At 42.7% G+C, this 22,643-nt stretch overlaps 1 protein-coding gene and 1 long non-coding RNA gene across 17 annotated transcripts in view; one reads left to right on the top strand and one right to left on the bottom strand.

Moving 5' to 3' along the window:
* Nucleotides 1-22,643, top strand: part of ESRRG (estrogen related receptor gamma) — a 616,791-nt gene that overhangs the window by 24,430 nt on the left and 569,718 nt on the right. For 6 of the 16 annotated variants that reach the window (XM_077887012.1, XM_077887030.1, XM_077887042.1 and 3 more), the window contains exon 2: nt 19,919-20,085. The exons of 4 other annotated variants lie outside the window; for them this stretch is intronic. The gene's annotated coding sequence lies outside the window, so the exon portion shown is untranslated. Of the gene's footprint in view, nt 1-19,918; nt 20,086-20,582; nt 20,904-20,995; nt 21,183-22,643 lie in introns of those variants that run through there. 6 more of the 16 variants (XM_077887023.1, XM_077887038.1, XM_077887047.1 and 3 more) reach the window with 2 other exon arrangements.
* Nucleotides 13,966-20,979, bottom strand: LOC144307337 (uncharacterized). Its single transcript, XR_013374209.1, has 2 exons — nt 20,716-20,979; nt 13,966-14,591 (listed from the first exon to the last, which is right to left on the bottom strand). It is a non-coding gene; the product is annotated as an uncharacterized LOC144307337 (long non-coding RNA).

The raw sequence follows: 22,643 nt of genomic DNA on the forward strand, positions 1-22,643 counted from the left end.
CAGACGTTTGTTGTGATTATGAGCAAGGTGAGGTTCTGTGAGATCAGGAGGGCAACGTGGTGAAAAGCAATCACATTTTGGAAGGCCAAATTGACAAGTTTAGGTGGTTTCCATACCACAAGTGTGGTATAGTGGTTTTATCTCACTCTGATCAACTGATAATTGCTTTTCAGAGTGCTACATCGAGAGCAAGTCAGGCCATGTTTGGTTTGTGTGTGAAAGGGTGCCATGATGTCTGCCACAAATGCCAAAACTGGGTGGTATTGGCAGCCTAGGTGCCATGTGGTTGTCATTGTGGCCAAGCTGATGAAGAGGAGCCTGCACCTCCTCTGAACTTCAGGGTGTGGTTTTGGAAAGAAAGCTCTCTAGTGAGCAACAAAGTAGGCTAGATCAAGTGGCTTGGAATTAGAAACTAATTAAACAGGAATGACTTACCCCTTAAAAAGGTCACAGTTCATGTTTCTCAACTTACAGACCCTTTATGATGAGTTCTAGAAGCCAGAAATGAAAACTTCTCAGAGTTTACTAACATCACAGGTATTCATGAACTATGGCCATTCAACCACTGGCCTTTGGGATTTTTTGACCTTTTCTTCCACTGATGTTTTTAACTTTGCTAACCTCACCTGTCTCTGTCCCCCAGCTTTTTCTTGAACATTGGATGACTTTGGACTCCTTCATCTAAAGCATTTGATTCCCTCTGCTATGAGGGCAGGTGGATGAAAGCAACCTCCTGTAACCCTCAGGGGTGTGTCTGGTGATATGGGGAAATGTGTAGTTTAAGAAACTACGTTAAGCAGGTTTTGATATGGCACCTGGCGAGAGTATCCCATTCTACCACCGTTAAAAATTGAGCATGTTTGCTGTTCCCAGGCTCCTTTGATGATATATCCAGAACTACTGGGTGTTTCATCTAGTTCAGTCCGGAATATAAGCAAGCAAACATATCTGAATGCATTTGACTGTGAGGAAAAGAAAAAAGACCTTGGCCTTGTACTTCTTGCCTGGGATTAAGATGGTCTCTGGATCTGTACCTATAGGTGTTGAAAAGGAGTATATGCAACAGAGCGTAGAGTTTGTAGCCAATTTCCTTTGCATTTTTGCTCAATACCATGTGAAGTAGCCTTGTATGGCATCTAAATGAAAGGAAATTCCTATTCTATGCCATGAAGTTCTCTTGGAACCTTTTCTTTTCTTTTTTTAAAAGATTGTATTTATTTGAGATAAAATGAGAGAGCATAAGCAGGTGAAAGGGGAGAGGGAGACAGAGAAGCAGACTTCCTTCTGAGCAGGGAGCCCCGACTTGGGACTTGATCCCAGGACCCTGGGATCATGACCTGAGCCAAAGGCAGATGCTTAACTGACTGAACCACCCAGGTGCCCCTCTTGGAATATTTTCTCCACTAGTTCATACACATTCATTTTTGGACACCTGGGTGGGAAAATCAAGCTGATGCTCAGCTCTTGTGCATTTACTATTGTCCCAAATCTGCCTGCTGGGTATAATATCCTTGTCTTTTAGACTATCACATTGCATTTTGGGGTATAAACTAGTAGATATCATATGCCTGTGCAATCTGCTCTAAATGTTTTTTGTGGTTTTTTTCAAGACCATTTTGACTTAATTAAACACAATTCTGGCAAATACTATAAGAGAGCTCTAATGAACTATGGAAGTCCGTGTGGTAGAGCAATTATATTTGTAGGAGGAGATGGGGAATGACACAAGAAGGTAGTATTTAGGATAGATTTTAAGGACGATTGGGATTTTGACAAATAGAAATGCTGATGGAGTTTGAGAGAGAATCGGAGGTTTGGACATAGTGGCCATTTAATCTGGCTTTGTTTGAATAGGTTAAGTAAGAATCTGTGTGGTAAAGAATTAGGAGAAAAACCAGGAGAGATTTTTAAAAATTGTGGAGAGACTTGAATGTCAGTTTGGGTATTTGTTTTTAATTTGGTAAGTTATGAGGAGGTACTGAATTTTTAAAAGCGTAGCTTAATATTATCAGAGTTGGGAACGACATGCTTTAAGTAGAGTTCATCTGAAATGGGCCACTCTGTTTATGAAGATTTTTATCTATATAAGCACATAAATATGTACATATAAATTTCCACAGGCAAAGGAAAAGACTGTATTTTATGGCATAAAATTATATTTTTTGGCTCTGACTCAGCAGTCATAAAATCTAACTATTTCCAAGCATAAGAAAGATGGAAAACACTCTTTATAACATCTTAAATAATTGTATGGAGGCCAATCCATGGCCCTTGTGCATAAGTAGCTCACACTGAATTTTAGGGGTTTTTAAAATACATTTCAGCATTAAGTTGGGCCTAGAAACAGACCATATATCTAATAGGTAACTTCTCTGTGAACTTCCAGCCCTACTACTTACAATGAAATGTTCATATATGCATTTAAATGCAACTATTAAGAAGAACTTGAACCTTTTTCTGTGTCTGTTGACTAATAAAACTTTCCAAACTAAGCCCAAAGGGAAAAAAGTGCAATATCTATGTATAACTTTCAGCTTCTGGGTTAAAGATGACTAGAAATCACCCAAGACTCTCTACGAAGGAAGCGTTGGCATTTGATCCGGTCATACAGAAGTTATGACTGGGCTTTGAATGCCGGGTGAATGTCATCACTAATAAAAATTAGTATGACCTACGCTGTTAGTCCAAGGCAGAGAGGTTGGAGTCATGCAGAATCTAGTGGACATTAGCAAGGGTTACCTTATCAAGTGTTCTTAGGAAGACAAGTCTTGAGGTACAGTATTGCACCATTATCTGTGGAATTTGCTTTCCGAGGTTTGAATTAGCCACGGTCAACTGTGGTCTGGAAGTAGATGGTCTTTCTGAAGAATCATTCGAAAGTCAGTAGTAGCCTAATGCTGTATCACAAGGCCTGTGTCATTCATCTCACTTACCTCATCACACAGGCATTTTATCATCTCTCATCGTCACAAAAAGGGTGAGTACGGTACAAAAAGATAGTTGTGGTGAGACAGAGACCACATTCACATAACTTCCCTGAAGTATTTTGTTTTAATTGTTCTCTCATCATCGTTAATATCTTACTGTGCCTGATTTATAAATTAATCTTCATCACAGATACATATATATAGGAAAAAGCACTGTATATGTCGCATTTAGTACTATCTGCAGTTTCAGGCATCTACTGGGGGGCTTGGGACATACCCCCCATACATAAAGTGAGACCACTGTACTCTTATTGACTTATCATTAATTTTTCTGATGTAACATGTAACACAGAGGCAAGTTTTTCTTGCTTTTTCCTTCCAAGTTCCAAGGTTAAATCAGACTATTAACATCAGCCAGAGGATATTAAGATTACTCAACGTTTGAATTCTGCTGTGGTATTTCTCTGCCTTGCTTTCCAAACAGATGAATATATGGAAAATGATCAGTCTAATAAATACAGCCAGATCTAATAAGACTGTCTTAATTGTTTTAGTTTTCTTTTCTTTTCTTTTCTTTTTTTTTAAATTTCTCAGTTCCAGGTAGGTGGTAAACAGAGGGCCAGGGAGAGGAGACCAGTTTTTAAATCATGATGGGCATGTAGAACATGATAAAAGCATAAAATTGGGCAAAATCTGTTGTTTGCCGGGAAGGATTTTTATGGTACTGTCTCCTTCAGAGTAATGGGAGTAAGTTTGACAGGGTTCAAAGTCAGGTAAAGGAGAATGTCAAAGCTAAGGCAGTAAGGCTGGAGGATGGGTCATGGTCACAGGGGGAGGGTGGCAGGATTCAACGCCAGGTGTCCCATGTCAGCAAAACTTCAGGCTGGCCAAGCAGCTTGTAACAGGATAGTGGATGTTACCAGGGGGACCGTTAAGGGAATTTTTGTTTCAAAAAACCCCTTCTCCTGAAAAGTGAGCCTCTTGATCCTACACAACTCAGAATTTTTCTTCTTTCATTATATTCTCTCCCTAAAGTAAAATCATCAGTGCCTTTTGCAACTCTGTTATCTCAATTTACACGTAAGTAAATACTTTCAGGAACTAGTCATAAATCACTTCAAAATGTCCAAAAAACACACTGAGACCAGGTGTTTTAAGTGTGTGTGTGTTAGCTGAGGTTGAGGGTGGTGTGTGATGAAGCAGAGGGACAACCTAGAGGAGGTCTGGCTTTCATACTGCCATTCACTCAGAGATCCCTCTCTTTGATCTCTTATATCCAGATTCCAGGTGCCATTACTTTCAAAGACAGTGCTTGGTTCTTTTGCCTGAAAACTGTTTGAAATCTATTGCTCAGAGGCTATTGCATTTGAAGACTTACCTAATCTCAAGATTTTCTTTTCTTTAGTCGTTGAAAGAAAACGTATTTTTTTTTAACTCTTTAGCAATTTAAGTCTACCATCTTGGTTGCCAGTTAGGGGGTGTTGCATCGGTGTTTAGTTTTTATACAACAAATGAATTTACTAGAATCTGGTTCAGTCACTGATCAAGGTTTATTTTATTTATCTAGGAAGTGAAATAAGGTGAAGGTGAGCATTTTTATTAGTTTCTACTTCACGACACCTCTCATCTTTCCCCGTAGGAGACTCCAAGGTCACACAGCCTTGGAAATCACCAGCCAGAAGAATGGAGACTTGGGACTAAGGGTGGCTACTAGGATTGGGCTGGTGCTGGGCTGCTCGTCCACATGTGAGTTGGGGTGGGTGTCTAAGCAGGAGAAGAGTGCACAGAATCTGTTACCATGGAGACAGGCCAGCATGCATGTGGCAGTCAGCATCAGGGAGGTCCAGCGAGTGGTAGTAGGTGATGGCTATTCCAGCCAGTCAGGTTGTCCAAGAGAGAGCCATCAGCATCAATCCAGGCCGACCCTAGGCTTCAGAGAGGACCCATGCACATGGCCAGCATTCAGGGACCGGGGCAGAGTACCCAGACCATTCTGGTTAAGGTTTGGGAGGTGAACAGCTCAACCCAGGTCCTGGCCCCACCACCTACTTACTCACAGCCTTGACCAAGTTATTTAATCTGTCTTTAGTTTCTGTAAAGCCAACAAAAATGAAATGGTGTCTACCTTATAGGGTTATTGTGATGATAAAAAATAGTAATGCACTTAGCACATGCCCGAACCACACTAAGCATGCAACATATGATAGCTTTTATACAAAATTAGTTATTAGGGTTATGCCTAGAGCACTGTGGGGATTTGATTATAGGAACAAAGAGTTCAGTTACTAGAGTCGGGCTGCCCTGCCAGCAAGAGACCGAAAGATATGACATGTCAAAGAGACTATGACATGACACCTAGCCTTGTTGGGTTGCCCGTGACTAGGGGTCAGGATGGATATCATGCTTCCAATGGAACTGATTTGCTGGTGAGTCTGATGAGGGTGTCTTTGGGATTGAGAGTGTCACAGGGAGCAGAAATGGGATGGGATAGTGCACTTATTTTAATTGTCTAACTGAATTCACACAGGACCTCTAATCCTTCAGAAGCTCTTTGCTAGAGAATAACCTGTCATGTGAATTTTCCCCAAGATTGGTTTCTCACCCCAAAAGCCTCATCTGTAAGGAAGAGTTTTATGATGACTCTCAAACAATTGGGTTTATGATTGTTTTTTTACTGCAAAATTTGAAAAGATCAGCTATGAAACATGCCGTAGATAAGAAGAATGCTTTTTTTTTCATCACATGATGATGTCACTGTTTTTTCCACTTCTTCCCCTGAAGCCTGGTGCCCTGTGCAACCCAACACCTGCTGCTCCAGACTCTCTCTTATCTGCATTTCCACTTCAAGCCACTCTAGTTCTCTGACCTCAAGACCTTGTTTGGAAACTAGTTAGCTGATAAGATAGTGATGTCTGACTCTTATATAGCCCGTTTTATCATTTACAAAGTGCGTTGCCCCTTGGGTCTTAGGTATGTCTCTCTCCTCAACGTGGTGAGGCAGGAATCACCTCCGTTGAGTGGATGAGGTCATGAGGCTCAGTTAGTTCGATTCCCCAAGGCCGTTCAGCTGGTAAGGATAGACCCAAGTCTAGAAGCCCGGTTTTCTGAGTCCAAACTCTGTGACTTTTTCCACTCCTCCACGTTGACTGCAAGCTGATGGTGGCTGCTCTTTGCTCCCCTCCCATTTCATTTGTGTATTAAACAGTGCCTTCCAGGGCTTTCACCAGTTGACTACGCACTTGCTAGATACGAGCATTCAGCACCTGGCTTCCAAATGCACTGTCTACACCAGAACTGTTCACAGGGGCTACAGGGGACAAAATTAAAAAAAAACAAAGGAGAGAGAGAGACAGTTTTGTCTTTGACTTTGGTTTCCTTTTGACTCAAAGATAAAGTATGTGACAGATGTTAAGAATGTGTGAAGTTTAAAAGGGAATAAGCACTGAGGGTAGAGCAGTGTCTGAGAATGTTTTTGAGTGCAGAGCCCTGTTCCAGGAACAGTTGTCATGTATGATTATTGATGGCATCCAGGACCAGAGAAGATAGTGATTTTTTTTTTTTTTCAAAATAAGTCAAATCAGGTTGTTTCTCTGCTCAGGGCCCCCCAGAGACTCCCATCTCTCTGCTCCCATGCCCTGTCATTTTCCAGTGCTCCACCCTGTCTTACCTCTGCTTCTGCTTTGGCCACTTGGGCCTGCTTGCTATTTCTTGAACAGAGCAAATAGGCAGGCACCTCAAGACCTTCACGCTTGATGTTTCTTCCGGGGATGCCAAAGAGATTACACTTCCTTCTTTGGGCATGAGGACGTGCCACTTTAGGATTGTGAGTCAGGGAGTAGCAGTAGTCACCTGCGGAATCCATTCTTTGACCTAAATACCATCATGTCATTTCCCTTTCAGAAACCTCTCACTGATCCCCATTGCAGCATGACATCCAGACCCCAGAAACTGGCTGAAGGGCTCTCCATTTCCTCTTGGCTTCACGTTCTAGCAGTGCCCATGAAAGGAGGGTGACAGGAGGAGGATGCTTTAGCCCTGTGCCCTCTATCAGCTCCCCACTTCCTCCAAGCAAGCCTAAATACATGTATAATAAACTTGCAAAAACTGTGTGCTCATGTACAAATCAGCCTTTGGGATGGATCTCCAACCCATGTCTTCAAGGTTGAGTCCTTGAACACATTCAACATGGAATGGTGGGAGCCAGGATGAACAGTATTATTTGGAATCTCCTACTCACAGCCAATTTTCTCCTCAGCTAAGAAAACCCTTTCTTCTTTTTTATTTTATATTTTTAAGTTTTATTGAGATAAAAAATGTATTGTATTGTATATGTATATTTACATATACATATATCATTATATGAGTTTAAGATACACATTATGATTTGATGTGTGTATATATTCTGAAATCATTACCACAATAATTTTAGTTAATACATATATCACCTCATATGGTTAGAATTTTTTTTGATGGTGAGAATTTTTAGGGTCTACTCTCTTAATAACTTTCACATATATAATACTGTATTATTAATTATAGTTTCCATGTTGTACGTTACATCCACACAACTTATTCATCTTGCAACTGGAAGTTTGTACTCTTTGACCATCTTCACCCATTTCCCCAGCTCTGGGAATCACCGATCTGGTGTTTGTTTCTATGAGTTCCATGTTTTTATATTCTCCACATGTAAATGAGATCATACAGTATTTGTCTTTTTCTGTATTTCACTTAGCATAATGCCTTCAAGGTTCATCCATATTGTTACAAAAGGTAAGATTTCCTTCTTTTTTTATGGCTGAATATATGTATGTATATATATGTGTGTATGTGTGTGTATGTATAATCAATCACATTTTCTTTATCCATTCATCCACTGATGGACACTTAGATTGTTTCCATGTCTTGATTATGGTAAATAAAGCTATGCTGAATATGGCCCAGATATCTCTTCAAGATGGTGATTTCCATTTCACCTCCTTCATTCTCTCTCTCTCTCTCTCTCTCTCTCTCTCTCACTCCCTCCCTTTCTCTCCCTCCCCCAAGAGTGTTTTCCATACTGGCTATACCACTTTACATTCCCACCAACAGTGAAGAGGGGTTCCTTTTTCTCTACTTCCTTGCCAGGACTTGTTATCGCTTGTCTTTTTGATGATAGCCATTCTAACAAGTGTGAGGTGATAGCTCATTGTGGTTTGGTTTGCATTTCTGTGATGATTAGTTATTTTGAGTGTTTTTTCCTGTATCTGTTGGTCATTTGAGTATCTTGGAAAAACTGTTTATATCTTTTGCCCATTTTCAAATTGATTGTCTTTTCCTGTTGTATGAGTTTCTCATATATTTTGCATATTAACCCCTTATCTGAAATGTGGTTTGCAGATATTTTTTCCCATTTCATAGGTTGCTTTTTTACTTTGTTGACTCTTTGGTTCTGCAGATGCTTTTTCAGTTTGATATAGTTCCACTAGTTTATCTTTCCTTTTGTTACCGTGCTTGGGGTGTCATATCCATAAAATTGTTGCCAAGACAGTGTCAAGGGGACTTTTCCTGTCTTACTTTTAAGTCTTTAGTTCATGTTGCATTTATTTCTGTGAATGATGTAGGACAGGGGTCTAGTTTTATGCTTTTACATGTAAATACCCACTTTTCCTAGTATCATTTCAACTGGGAGGTGCAGAGAAGAGACAAGAGGTCATTTCATTAGCTCAGGCAACACATAATGGAAACCTGAACTAGAGAAATGGAAGGTCATACTCTATGGGCCCATTTACTTATCTACAAAAGAGGAGTTTTAACACTATCTATGTCATAGGATTGTTGTGATGGTATATTGTGCTGAGAAGTCAACACATATTTTATACTAGCAGCCATCCTATATAGTGGTTAAAAGCACAGCTCTGTGCCATGCTCCCAACACTGCCTCCCCATTCTCACAGTTGGTTGAACCTCAGCCAGTTTCTTAACCTCTTTGTGCCTTTGCTTTCACATCTTCAAAATGGAAATAATAGCACTAATTCACAAGGCTGTTGTAAAACTTATATGAATTAATGTTTGTATAGGGTTTAGACCTGGCATGTAGTAATGTCTTAATAAGCATTGATTTAAAACACACACACACACACACACACACACACACACACACACACACACACACACTGGGTGCCTGGATGGCTCAGTTGGTTGAGTGACTGACTCTTGATTTTGGCTCAGATCATGACTTCAGGGTTGGGAGATTGAGCCCTGTGTGGAGTTCCCTGCTCAGTGAGGTGTCTACTTGTGCCTCTTCCTCTGTTCCTCCCTCTGCTCATACATTCTCTCTCTCTCTCATAAATAAATAAATAAATAAATAAATAAATAAATAAATAAATATCTTAAAAAATGCACACACATAAGTGGAAAGAAAAATTGTTGAGGTAAAATCAACATGACTTTATAACTAAGTGAATGGGCAGATGGGTATATATGTATCTGTTGGCATGGGAGGTAAAGTAGTAGAAAAAAATCTAAGATAAATTGGTATGGAGACCTAATGACTCTACAGATAATGATAACTTGACTCAAGGTTAGAGCAAATAAGCTAGAATCAATTTGAAAAGTTGGGCCAGTATTTAATTCAAGCTTTTATATGCTAAGTTTGAAACTGTGATGGGTATCTATATATTAAGGGTAAGCAAGGAGGTTGGGGTTTCAGATCTAGAATTTGTGATTTAAAAATTATTAGCATGTAAGTACCAAGAATAATAATCGTTAATATTATTTGGAAATGAGAGCACTGTGCTAAACATTTAATATATATTACCTCACTTAATCCTCTCAGGATCCCTAGGACATAGGTACTATGATCAGCTACATCTCAGATGGGGAACACTGACGCACAGAGAAGATAAGTAACTTGTCCCAGGTCACCTGATTAAGTGGTCAAGCAAGAGTTTAACTCCAGGCAGTTTTATTCTGTCCTCTTTATTCTTTTTGGACTGTCTCCACAGCAAAAGTTGAGACCATGAGGTTGGTCAAAAAAGCATGGTGAGAAAGAGAACGTGTCCAATAGTGATGCTTTTGACACTCTTTCACTTGGGGTTTTCTCACTTGCCAACAGGTGCCTCTTTGCAAAACAGATAGTCAGGGCTCAGTAGTTGTTGGGTGAGAGAATGCGTAATCTGGTGTTAGTGGTTCTGGCTTTGAGGCCATAAAGTAGAGGAAGGTTAATTGGCTCAGGCCAGGGTTTAGCTGCCAGACCATGTCCTAGCAGCAAGGCACTGACACCCACAGTTCACAAAGAAAATTGGATGCTTCAGAATCACCTGGGGTGGTTACTCATAAACAGAATCCCAATTCCCCACCCCGCTCTACCCCAGAGCGAATCAGGGTCAGCCTGGCTCACTGTGTCTTTAATAAATGCCTGGGAGATCATGATGGGCAACCGGTTTGTTACCCACTACTCTGACCCACCAAGATTACTAGGATTGACATGTGATATTTTCGTTACACAAAGAACAGCCATAAAAGAATGATCTTGGTTTTCTTGTGAGTTTTAAACCAGCTATGAAGGTGATTTTAAAAGAAGAATTCTCAAAATGTTTGGTGCAATCACAGGATCGCTGAGGTAATTACATAACCTCCCCAAGTGACTATTTTGTAGGGAAATGCTCATTTGGATTTGTAGTTTCTGATGTGTTTAATAAATACCACTTTCATTACTGAAAGAGCCTCACTTCATAAATGTGGTTTCTCTGGATAAAAAGGAAAACATAGAGGAGCAGAGCATTCATCCGACATTATTACTATGTATTCTCCACTTCATTGTTAACTCTTGTGTTTGGAGAGGAATCAGTCAATTGGGTCATTTTCTGAACTCCACGGACCATCATCATCCCTGCTTATATTTGAATTGTTCACAGCACTTTGACCTTTACAGAGAACAGCTCTACATTGATGCCAAGTGTTGTTATTATATAGTGGAGCCCTTGTGAAGTGCTGGGGGTGGGGGGACCCAACTAACACCTGAGCTTAGAAGCTGATTTCCATCAGAATTCTATAGAACCTTTCTCAGAATATGATTTGACCTATGGAGAATCTGAATCCAGGCAATGATTAACATTGTTATATCCAGGGCTTGCTGAATTTTTAAATCTCAGCTTGGTCAGTTTTGGTAGATGCAAAATAGCTTCCTGGCCTGGTACATTAGGCCTTGGTGCAATTACTTCATGTTTCCACATTTGGAATAAATACAATAAAACATGTATCCACGTTTATATTGGGTTTCACAGATGCTGTGGGGAACATCTACCGTGTATACTTTATCTCACAGTAATTACATAGAAAATTAAAAAGAATCAATTCCAGTTTAACAATCTTTGTACTTAACCAATTTTTTGCTCTGCTTATGGGTCTAATTGCTTTAATTCTAATTTTATTTTTCTATAAGGTAGGGATCATATCCACTTCATTAGGTTGTATTCCAGGGATAACTACAATTAGAAAAAGATATCCTTAAAGGGACCCTAACTATGGAGAAGATACCTTCATTTGGATTTTTTCCATGGACCATTTCTCTTGGGCCCTTCCTTCATTCCTTTAACACATATTTGTTTGTTGAATGCTTCCCCTGGGCCAGCTAATGCTTCTAGCTGCTGGAGATATCACTGTGGGAAAAAACATAGGCAGACTAAGCCCTGCCTTCATAGAGCATACAGGCGGAGAGACTGAGGCAGGTAGTAGGCAAAATAGATAGAACTGGGCACTATATTAGAAGGTGTTAAGGATTATGGGGAAGACAAAGCAGGAAGGCAGGTAGGGAGGACTGGGCTGGGGAGAAGAAGGTGGTGTTTCTGATTTATTTATTTGTAAAGATTTTATTTATTTATTTGAGAGAGCAAACATGCTTGAGCACTGGGGAGGAGCAGGAGGAGAGGGACAAGGAGGCTGTCCCCATTGAGCACGGAGCCCCACTCGGGGCTTGATCCCAGGACCCCGACTCATGACCTCAGCTGAAATCAAGAGTAGGATGCTCAACCGACTGAGCCACCCAGGTACCCCTTCTGTTTTAGATAAGATGCTCGAGGTGGGGAAGTCCTCTCTGTGAAGGTGACACTCAAATCTTGGGGCGGTGAGGAAAGCAACTGTTATATTTAATGGCATTCCAAGGGACATTAGTCCTAAGAAATGCTGAGTTTAAAGAGGGTTTCACTGTTCAATAAGTTGGGAAATAATAATTTCTAGATATTTACAATGCTTGCTAGCATATGAAATTATTTGAAAAGCCTGCTGGAAAGGGACCTATTGAATTTATATGTATTTAAAATATTTTCTTCCCTCCTTCCCTAACATGGCAGGGCTGCTAGGCCATAGTTCTGAGCCATCCTTCAAATGTGGATGTGACCCTGCCAACCGGTGATCAGGCTTCTGAAGCTGCATGGTCCAGGAAAACTGCACACATCCTGGAACCCTAGACACAAGTGTGAGACCTGACTCTGCCACTTTGTCCCTGAGCCACTTTGTCCCTTTCTTATTTTTGGTTTTATCATCTACAAATTGGGCCTCATCATAATAACCAACTGTGCAAGGTTGTGGTGAAGATTAAATACAGTGAGGGGTTAAAGCACTTTCTGTATTTACAAATACAGATGCCTTATGTGCTTTTCTCTTTGCTTTTTTTGGTACTTGGGATGAGTCCATCTACTGTATTACCTTGTTTAGGGTTCGTTTATAAAGACTTTTGCCGGGGGAATCCCTGGGTGGCTGGGTGGTTTAGCGCCTGCCTTTGGCCCAGGGTGTGATCCTGGAGTCCTGGGATCAAGTCCCACATCGGGCTCCCTGCATGGAGCCTGCTTCTCCCTCTGCCTGTGTCTCTGCTTCTGTCTCTCTCTCTCTCTCTCTGTGTGTCTCTCATGAATAAATAAATAAAATCTTTAAAAAAATAAGGACTTTTGCCAAAGGAGGGTTCTGGGGCTGTGAAAGAGTGACGAGCAGATCATCTGGACCAGAATCCCAAACTTGTGCCTCATTAGCATCAGGATCCAATTAGACTAATTCATTGGCCAGAGGCCTGTTTCTCTACATCAGCCACTGGTTCTCAAACTTTGGTGCACACTGGAATCACTTGGAGCTTAAAAACAAATACCATTGCCTGGCTCCAACCCTCAGACATTCTGATTTAGTTTCTGCGGGGCGCATATTGAGGATCAAGATTATTTAAAGCTTCCCAAGTGATTCTAGCATGCTCCAAAGTTTGGAGACCACTGGTATAAGCTAACCCCTGTGATCCTCTTTTTTTAGTAGCCTGGTCAGGAGTAAAGCTTATGAGTTGATTAAGGTTGTAAATCAATGAATTTGATTCCTTTTTCTTCTGGGAATGTAAACAGGCAAGAAGGAAGAAAGGGAGGGAGGAGAATTTGCTTTTATCAGGCACCTGTTTGGACAGAGCATTTGGCTCTTTTATACATCATCTCATTCAATCCCCTCAGTACCTCTGCTACTTAAACATGATTCCATTTTCAAGATGCCATAACTGATCACATAGCGCTTAAGATCCTTCCTAAGGAAGTTGAAACAGGACTTTCGGTTTTGTGTTCTGGGTCCTTTCCGTCACTCCGGGACAGCCATTCAGCCTTCCTTCATGGTCCCAGTACTGTCTCCCACCCTCTTCATCTTCCCTTCCTTTGCTCTCTGGCAAAACCTGGTATCCAGTGTTTATGTATCAGTGCCAAACAGTCAGTGTGAATATTTTTCTTGGAGGGAGGAGCAGGTTTGCATTTTATATTTAAGTCTGACCAGGAAATGACCTACTTTACTCCCTTATGATAACAGTATACATAAGGTTGCATAATAAGCGGCATATATAGTGCAGAGAGAGGCCCCTTCTGAGCAAAGCACTGGTATAGCATGGCCTATCAGTAAGGCTGGTGCTACTTTTCCCACTTCCCAGATTATCTAAAGAGTTTTCATGGTGTAGAAACAGATGTAGGCAAATGTTCTCCCCTGATAGTAATTTATTCACTTAACATCCCTGGAGCACCTACTGTGTGCTAGGCCCCAGGAGTGAAAAGGTAACTGAAACGTTTATTACACTAAAGGCATATACCATTGAGCAGCAAAGGCAGACAATAATCACGATAAAAGACGGTGAACATAGTCATAGAAGTGTGTTGATGGTGGCACGGAGAAGGGGTGGTGGGTCACACTGGGCCATCACAGGGAAGAGACCTCCTGGGTTGGTTTACCAAGGAGGAGATTTGTGAAGCATGTCGTTGGGTTCCCTCTTTCCACCCCTTTGCGGATCCACCCCCTCCTCCAATGCTGGGAGCTTATTCCCTGAGGTGGGTAGAGCAGTTGTCAAAGAGGAAATCCAGGGGGGGAGCAGTTGAGTGACTTTCCCAGGGTCGCAAAAACAGTTGGAGGTAGAAATTAGACTCCCCCTCAAGTGTTCTGATTCCCAAGTCGAGTGTTCTTTCCATGACACCGAGTTTCCTCTGCTGGTTCAGCAACTGGCAGGGCCACATAGCTGAGAACACAGTCGGTAACATGTGGCATCAGGTGACATCTTGATTATTTTTTCCAGTCGAACCTGGTTGCCAAAGAGAAGTCTTTCTCCCTTCTGAACCCAGGCAGTGAATGTACTATCTCAAATGGAAAATACAGCCTTGAAATGAAGAACTCTAGAAAGCCCTAGGTGTAAAATAAAATCTGAGATGGATAGTTCTATTCAGAAATGTATGGTACAAATACAGGTGTCTATAAATATTTAAAATCACCAACACTATTTTGCCTTGGGTATTATATAGTTTCATATTTTACAAATTAGACTTTATTCAAATACATGCAATTTTATTTCAGACACCCCTAAGTCATTTGCATTCATCATCCTCCCTCCCCGCCCCCCCATCTCTATCACCAGCTTATGCCACTGCCAATTCACTAATAATCCCCAAATACATTTCTCCAACCACAGATTTCTTTTAAATCTTTCCCAAGGCCAGTGGAATCTGGCTATTTCATAGGCCTTTAAACCTGACATATCCCAAACCAATTTTTTTCTTTTCTTAGCATAGGCTTAAACTGTAACTCCTTAATATCTACTATTAATTTAGTTGTCGACGTGCAATACTTCAGCCTGTTGATCCCAGGTCCCTGCCAAATATCCGTCCATCCCTCCTCCCCACCTCACTGCCATACTTCTACTGTTCCAGGCCTTTGTTCTTTGCCTCCTCACAGCTAAGTGGACCGTAACTGTATCCCCAGAAACATTGAGTATTTTCCTCCACTTAACTCACCTTAGTACATGGAGAATTGTGCAGCCAGCTTAAACAAAACCAGAAACCTCCTCTTATTTTATTTCAATATTCAGAACTCTCTAAAAGGCTAGTACATTGTCCCGTGTCAGTTAAGTAAAATACCTTGACAATAAATTTCTTTGATGATTGAAGCTTTTACCGTGTCTCAAGGCCATCATTCTGAACGCTGGTGATTATTATACACTGTCCATGTTGCAGTCAGCATGACATTCGGCTTAAAGGAATGTATTATTCTCTTTAAGTTCAGTTTTAAAATAAACTATTCTTACACCAGTGGTTCTTAGCCTTTCTGGAGTCATGAACCCTTCTGAGAATATGACGAAAGTTACAGGTCTTAAGAACCGTGCAGACACACATGCATATGCACTCACATTTTGCCTACAATTTTAAGACTTTTAAAAATCCATCCATGGATCCTTAGAGCTATCATACAATCTGGCTTGAGGACCCCTGTAAATTGTTTTCATTATTTCATGTCAGAGGCATGGTATACATTTCTGTTTTATTATTTACTTACTTTAAATTTTATTTATTTATTTCAGAGAGAGAGAGAGAGAGAGAGAGAGAGAGCAATTGAGTGGGGGTGGGGGGCAGAGGGAAAGGGAGAGAGTCCAGACTGTATGCAGAACATGGAGCCTTATGCAGGACTCAATCTCATGACCCTGAGATCATGACCTGAGCTGAAACCAAGAGTCAGATGCTTCCCTGACCAAGCCACTCAGGGGCCCCTAAATTTCTATTTTAGGGAGGTGTTCTAATTACCTTGGTCCTAGTTGATGTGATTAGCTGTAATATTTTCCCACAGTTTGTACAGGTTTTGAGTATGGACTGGGACAAGGGGATTTCTCCACAATCATCCTCGGCTAGCTAATGGACTTTGTGAAGTCCTCTAACCAGCAAGAAGAAATCAACTTCGATTCTCAGCCAGGGGACCTTATGTTCTATTAACGTTGTACAGTTTTTTAGAAAATCAACTCTGGTCTGAAATGTGGTCCATCTGCCGTGATAATATTTTGTTGTGTTGGAAGAGTGCTATCGCTTCTGCCGTGTCATTTTATCCTCACAAAAACCGGTGAGACGGTCCATGAGTGATGAGACTTCAGTAAGGTCAAATCAGGAAAGCAACACTGGAAGGGGCTTTCTCAAAGTTAGCTGCAAAGAGGAAATATGGAGGAGGCTCTTTTCTGGTTCTAGATCCTGAATCTCTTCACCATAAACCCGTGCTCTTCAATTAACTTTGTGATTTAATTCAAGCTAAGTATGAGTCTCAGGCATCTAGGCAAAAATGGTCGGATCGGTTCCTATCGAATGAGGTCTGTTTAACCATCTGATTGTTTTAGAAACAAAGTTATAGGCAAGCGTGAATGATAGCCAGTAATATTTTAGCTGCTATGGTGGGCTATTGGTACACTCAATTAATTATTTTATCTCATATAAAAGAGACCATCTTAGATAAGTTCAAACACATTTTTGTATATGGATTTTTTCGAGCTACCCTTAAGTATACCCAGAAATTAGAAATATGACCTTTGTTAGCTTTACCTGAGCTCCTTAGCGTATTCTTTGTATCTCCGCCCAAAAAACAGTCTTCCTAGGCTGAGCCCTCTTTTTTTTCTTTTTTAAAAAGATTTTATTTATCCATTCATGAGAGACACAGATAGAGAGGCAGAGACATAGGCAGAGGGAGAAGCAGGCTGCCTGTGGGAGTCTGATGCGGGACTCGATCTCAGGACCCCGGGATCACGACCTGAGCCAAAGGCAGATGCTTAACCACTGAGCCACCGAGGCACCTTCCGCCCTCTTTTTCTTTGTCTCCCACATCCTGTTTCAGACTTGTAGAAGCTTAGAGTCGGATGGACCCTGGAGTTAAATTTCTTCTTGTGCGAGAGGGAAACTGAGGCCCAGGATTATGGAATAATTTGCCAGAGGTTACACACGGCTAATCAGTAGCAGAAGCAAGATGAGATCACAGGTGTCGCAATTACTGGTCCTCACTTATTTTCCTATCTTTCTAAACAGAAACATTAATGTGACACTCGGAGAATTCAAAATACAACAGAAGAAGGCTCAAGACAGCTAAAAAAGCCACAATGATTAAGTTTTCTTCACCAGCCCCCACACATATGACATTCTAACTCATCATCAGCTGCTTCTCCAATTAAATAATTCTACCTCTGATCTTACTTGATTGTTTTGAGGGACTATCTGAAATACGGACAAAGAAGCTCGCAAGTTTTTCAGTTAAAAGGATAAAACTTTTGCTTCATAAAACTTGCAGTTTCTGTCAGATGGAAAAGTGGCATCCTAGCTCTCCAAAGGGCAGTTCTGTGTCCCTCAGTACATCAGAAGCGATTTAAGGACAGCCAGTGTTGTCTTTAGGCAAACCGGAAGAGGCAGGGAAAAAAAAAAGTGTAATGCTGTCAGAAAGGAATTGAGAGAGGAAGAAGAGATGAAAAATAAACCCCAGAAACAGAGAACAGTGATGTCACACGTAGAAGTGAACAGTGTAGAACAGAGAGAGAGAGAATGATCAATACACCCAATAATAGTAAATAATGGCTTTGTGGGCAAAGTAGGACTTGAACTTGGCCTTGGCCAATAGCTAGAACTTGAATAGCAAAGAGGCGGAAGGGGGCATCAAATGCTTGGGCGGTGACCTTGGAGTTAACACAAGGTGAAGTGGGTGGTGGGTGAGCAGCCTGGCCGCAAGACAGGAGGAGGAAGACATGAAGTGGAATCGGGACGTAGGGTAAGCAGAGAGCTTGATGGTGAGGTCTCAAGGCATTTGAATCCCAGCTGTGCAACTCTGGGCAAATTACTTAACTTCTCTGTGTGTGCCTCCCTTTCCTTGGGTAGAATGGGCATACCAATAATCCTCTCCTGGTCTTGTTGAGAAGCTTTAATGAGATTTACAAACTCTAAACACAAGCAAAGTTTAAGACAGCACCTTCTATGCATTCCATCCAACTTAGTAAGCAATTTTTTCCCCCTTTGGTTTGGTTGGAAAGTTAAACTGAACATGCTACAACAATATTAACTATTATATTTAGGGTGAAGGCCAGAAAATAAAGATTTGAATGTAGTCTGAAGAGTTTGGACTTGAATAAACAACAGAGAGCAGCTCTTGGCCACAGGTGGATTTAGAGAATCCGGGTTTAGGAAGAATCTAGTCAAACTTCAGAGGACTGGAGGACTCTGCCTCTACTCTGCTCGTTGCTCAGATATCTCACCCGCTTGGCTGCCTGCAGAGGCATGTGGGTTGCTGGCAAACAGCATGGAAGGCATTTGTCCGGAAAAAAAAAAAAAATGGATTTCAAGAGTTTAGCCAAATGTTCATTTTTATTTAAAATAAAATAATAAAATAATTTTATTTTTTTGCAGTGGCTCTTTAAAGGTCCAATCTAAGGCTACTAAGTAATAAAGCTGGAGAACCAGGGTGATAGATTGAATATTAATAAGCCTCTCTTGGATAGTTACTAAAAAGTAGATGATACCTACTGAGTTCTGAGTAGGCCCTTGCCTTCTTTCGCATCATCTTTGACACCGATGACCTCTAAGCCCTGGACAAGACTGCACCAGTTCATCTTTCTGGCATTCTAAGGAGACTGATAAGCAGAGCCAGAGAGCTGTGTCCAGTTGTTAGGGGTGAGGAGGCACCGTTCAAGTTTTGGGATCTAATAGTCAAGAGTCCTCAGACACTCTTCCGGGCTACTTCAGTGAGGCTCTTCAATTCTGATCCTCTGGTCTTTGCATAACTACAATATCCTCCCTATGGAACTTGCTAGTCATTCTTGATGTAGGACTCTAAAGGGAAAAGACCTAACAAGTTACTTGCTATTTGCATTAAATTTAGCCAGCCTCTCAAAACAGGTAAACTAGTCTTACACCTACAGCAGCTGCAGATGATCTTGGATGAGATCAAAAGTTTTTTCTCCCAATCAGCTTTGCTTTTCAGATGTGACGCTCTCCTCCACGCTTTTATTTTTTGCAACCTTGGCTCATGCTGTCATCTTTAAGGGATTTGGAATCTCTGGGCAAATGACTTTACCAATCCATGATGGTGACCAAGGTCAAAAAGAAAGAAGCGTGTAGGGGGAAAAAAAAAAAAATCCCTAAGCCCATTCTTCTGCTCCAGATGGGGAATTAGCGATAAAGAAGGGCAAAATATCTGCCAAACCAGGCACTAGATATTTATTTTCCAGTAATGCGCATATGGTGATTAATATGCACAATATTATGATTAATAGAAGCTACATAAAACACACCGATGTACAAATAACAGAAACTGTTCTAAGATGTGATCTCCGCTTTACCTGTCACGTGGTCCCACCACCTCAACTACATCCCCGTGCTTGCAGAAATAAATATTAAGAGTTATTGTTGAGACCTTTCCTCCTGATTCTAGAGAACGTAATGATAAAAATGACAAATAACAGTGGATAGCCGGCAATAATATCTTTGTGTTCAGAAAGAAAAGTTTTCCTGCTGCTGTAGAAGAATTTGGATAAAGAGCCAGTTATCCTTTCTGCCCTTCCAAACTCCCCTGGTGGGTCGGATGCCAGGAGTTCCCCCCTCACCCCCCAAATTTCCTGATGTGTCTGTAGAGCCCCTCAAATAGGGGGCTTGGGCTTTTATTTCTCTCTCTCTCTCCCTCTGTCTCTCTCTCTCTTTCTTCCCTGCCCCCCTTCCCATTTTTAAAAGGCTTTAAAGAACATCTCTGGGAGACAAAAATAGCTCCAGTTGTGAGAGGCCTACACACCGAGAAGGCATCTGAGATGCAAGTCAGCAAGTGCGAGCCGCGAACATGAGTGTCTGGCCCGGGGTGGATGCTCCTCGCTGTCTGGGTGCTGATTCTCTGCCAGGGCCCGGTGGGTAGAAGGGAAAATGATTTTGCAAAGGGGGGGGTGGGTGGGTGGGAGGAGCAGGGGGTGTGTGTGTGGGGGTCGGGGTAGGTGTGGGGTCCGCGCCCCCGGGGCTGGTGGAGGAGGGGGGGGGGATGGAATCGCGACCCCAGCATCGGAGCTGCGGGGGTGGGAGGGGTGTGTGTGGGGGTGCGTTCCTCCCCCCTCCCCCCCCTCCACGTTTTTTAAAATTTATTTTGCCCGGGCGGGGATTGGCGCCGGTCAAAAGGGAGCAGTTGGCACTGAATGTCACCCTGAAGGTAAAATGAAAGACAAAAGATGAACGCATGCTTGCTTTCCCTTTGCAGCGGCTGCTGCGGCGGCGGCAGTGGCAGCAGGATTTAAAGGGGAAAAAGGAAAAAACCCCATACGCACAGATATATATATGCATATATATATATATATGTATATATATATATATATGCATGCACACACACACACACACACACACACCCAGAGGCGTCAATGATGCCAACGCAATAATGCCATCAAATCATGACAGTGCCGGGAATTTTTTTTTTTTTTAAAAGCACAGATATTTATTTTTAAAAAGAGAGAGGGAGAGAGAAAGGCATGCAAACAGAAACGTGCACATACCACGTAGCCACCCGAGGAGAACCTGGCGGCCTCGCTCTTCTGCTGCCAAGTTATCATTGAGAAAACAGACAGGCATCATGACGTCCTGGGTCACAGGGAGTGCGGATCGACGCTACCAAGAGCGAAGGGAGGCGCCTCGGCGCTCCGGCTAGCCGCGGGCGCCCCTCTGGCCCTGGCCGCCCGGCTCGGTGAGTGCAGCGCCGCTCGGGACGCGGACCCCGGGGGCCAGGCCGGGCCCGCGCCCGCGGGGGCAGCGCGGGGGGCCGTGCCCTTGCCGCCCGCCGGCCGCCCAGCACCCCTCGCCGGCTGAGGTCGCGGGAGCCCAGCTGAAGGAGGCGTGTGTAAGATGTGCACTGTTCCTGCATGGGGGTTTTGTAGACTTTCCTAGCCCAAGAAACCGGCTTCGGCTTCTTTAAAATCCCCGACGACTCACCTGATTAACCTGCTGCAGTTCTGACCCTGCCAAGGTAACCGGTCCAAACCCTTATCATCAACATCTGGAGACAGACATTTGCATCTGGGGCATTCTTGATTTGCAGTCCTGGTGGAAATCTCTATGGCTAATCTACCCCCCCTCCCTCCCCAACCCCCTCCACCTTCCCCTTTCACTTGTTTAGAGTCTCTTGGAAAAAAAAAAAAAAAAAAAAAGAGAGCAAAAAAAAAAAAAAAGAAAGAAAAAAGAAAAAAAAAAAAAAAAAGAAGAAGAAGAAAGCCACCCCTCCCTCAATAACACAGCCCTAAGTGCCCTCCGCCTCTTGTAGACTTGCCTTACCATGACTGCAAAACTGTCAGCGTGTGTGTGTGCTGGAGACACAGAGAAATTCTGGTTTCAGTGAGATTTGTTCTTTCAACACCTCTCCCCTCCCCCTCCCTGGGGAGACTTCAGGGCTCGGGGAAAGTGGCAAAGAGTGAGGGCAGAGTTAGGGCCCCGGGCTGGGAGGGGCTGGGGCGAGCCCTGGGGCCTCTGGGGCGAGGGGGCCTGGGGAGGGGGTCGCCGGGGGGCACAGGGCGGTGTCAGGAGTTGAGGACTGCTGTCGTGGGCTGGGAAATCCTTCTGCTGATTGCTGCTGCCGTAGCCCCACTTGTCTCCTCCTGCCCTCTGCGCCTCCTTCCCTCCCGGCTCCCGAAAGCGGTTCACCTTCCAGAGGGAGGGAGTCTCCGAAGTTGCACGGAGGTCATTGAAGTATCTCAAACCACCTACCCCCTTGCGCCCCTCAAGTCTATCAGGAGCGGCTGCAGGATAGGGCTGCCCTCCCCACCCCACTCCTTGCTGGGTGACAGGAGGTTCTCCCAGGGAGAAAGACACAGAGGGCAAATCCCCACCTCCTTCTCCCCTTCTCTTCCCTTCCGGCAACCTTTTCCTAGCTGCACCCCCTCCCCCTTTCAGAATCTTAATGAGCAATTCTGGAAGAGTCCAAAAGGGCCTGGAGAAACCCCCGCCTGCCTCAGTGCCTTGGAATGATTATGTATGTGTTTATTTATTGTGCTTGCCTCGGTGATGTTGCGACTTGCCACATGGGTCTGCTTAGGCTCGGGAGGCACGTTTGCTGTGTTTGTGTTGTAGTACCAGAACCAGTGGCCGTGCAGCAAGACACAGACACACGCAGAAAGCAAATGATGCTGCTAACATAAACCAGAGGGCAATGTTGAAAATAGCACCTTCTCCCTTCTGTCTCCCTCTCTCTTAAAAAAAAAAAAAGAAAGAAAGAAAGAAAGAAAGAAAGAAAGAAAGAAAGAAAGAAAGAAAGAAAGAAAAGGAAGAAAAAGAAGAAGAAAAAAAAATTGCCAACACGTGAGTTAAGAGAAGCTGTTGGGTCCACATATGACCTCCTACTACTTTCCGAACACTAGTGCTTAATACTTTAAGTCAGGATCAAGAGACCTGCGGATGTTTTGAAGTGGTTCAGAGCAGCTGAATGACTTGGTCT

This window comes from Canis aureus, chromosome 38, assembly GCF_053574225.1.
Source record: "Canis aureus isolate CA01 chromosome 38, VMU_Caureus_v.1.0, whole genome shotgun sequence".
Classification (NCBI taxonomy): Eukaryota; Metazoa; Chordata; class Mammalia; order Carnivora; family Canidae; genus Canis; species Canis aureus.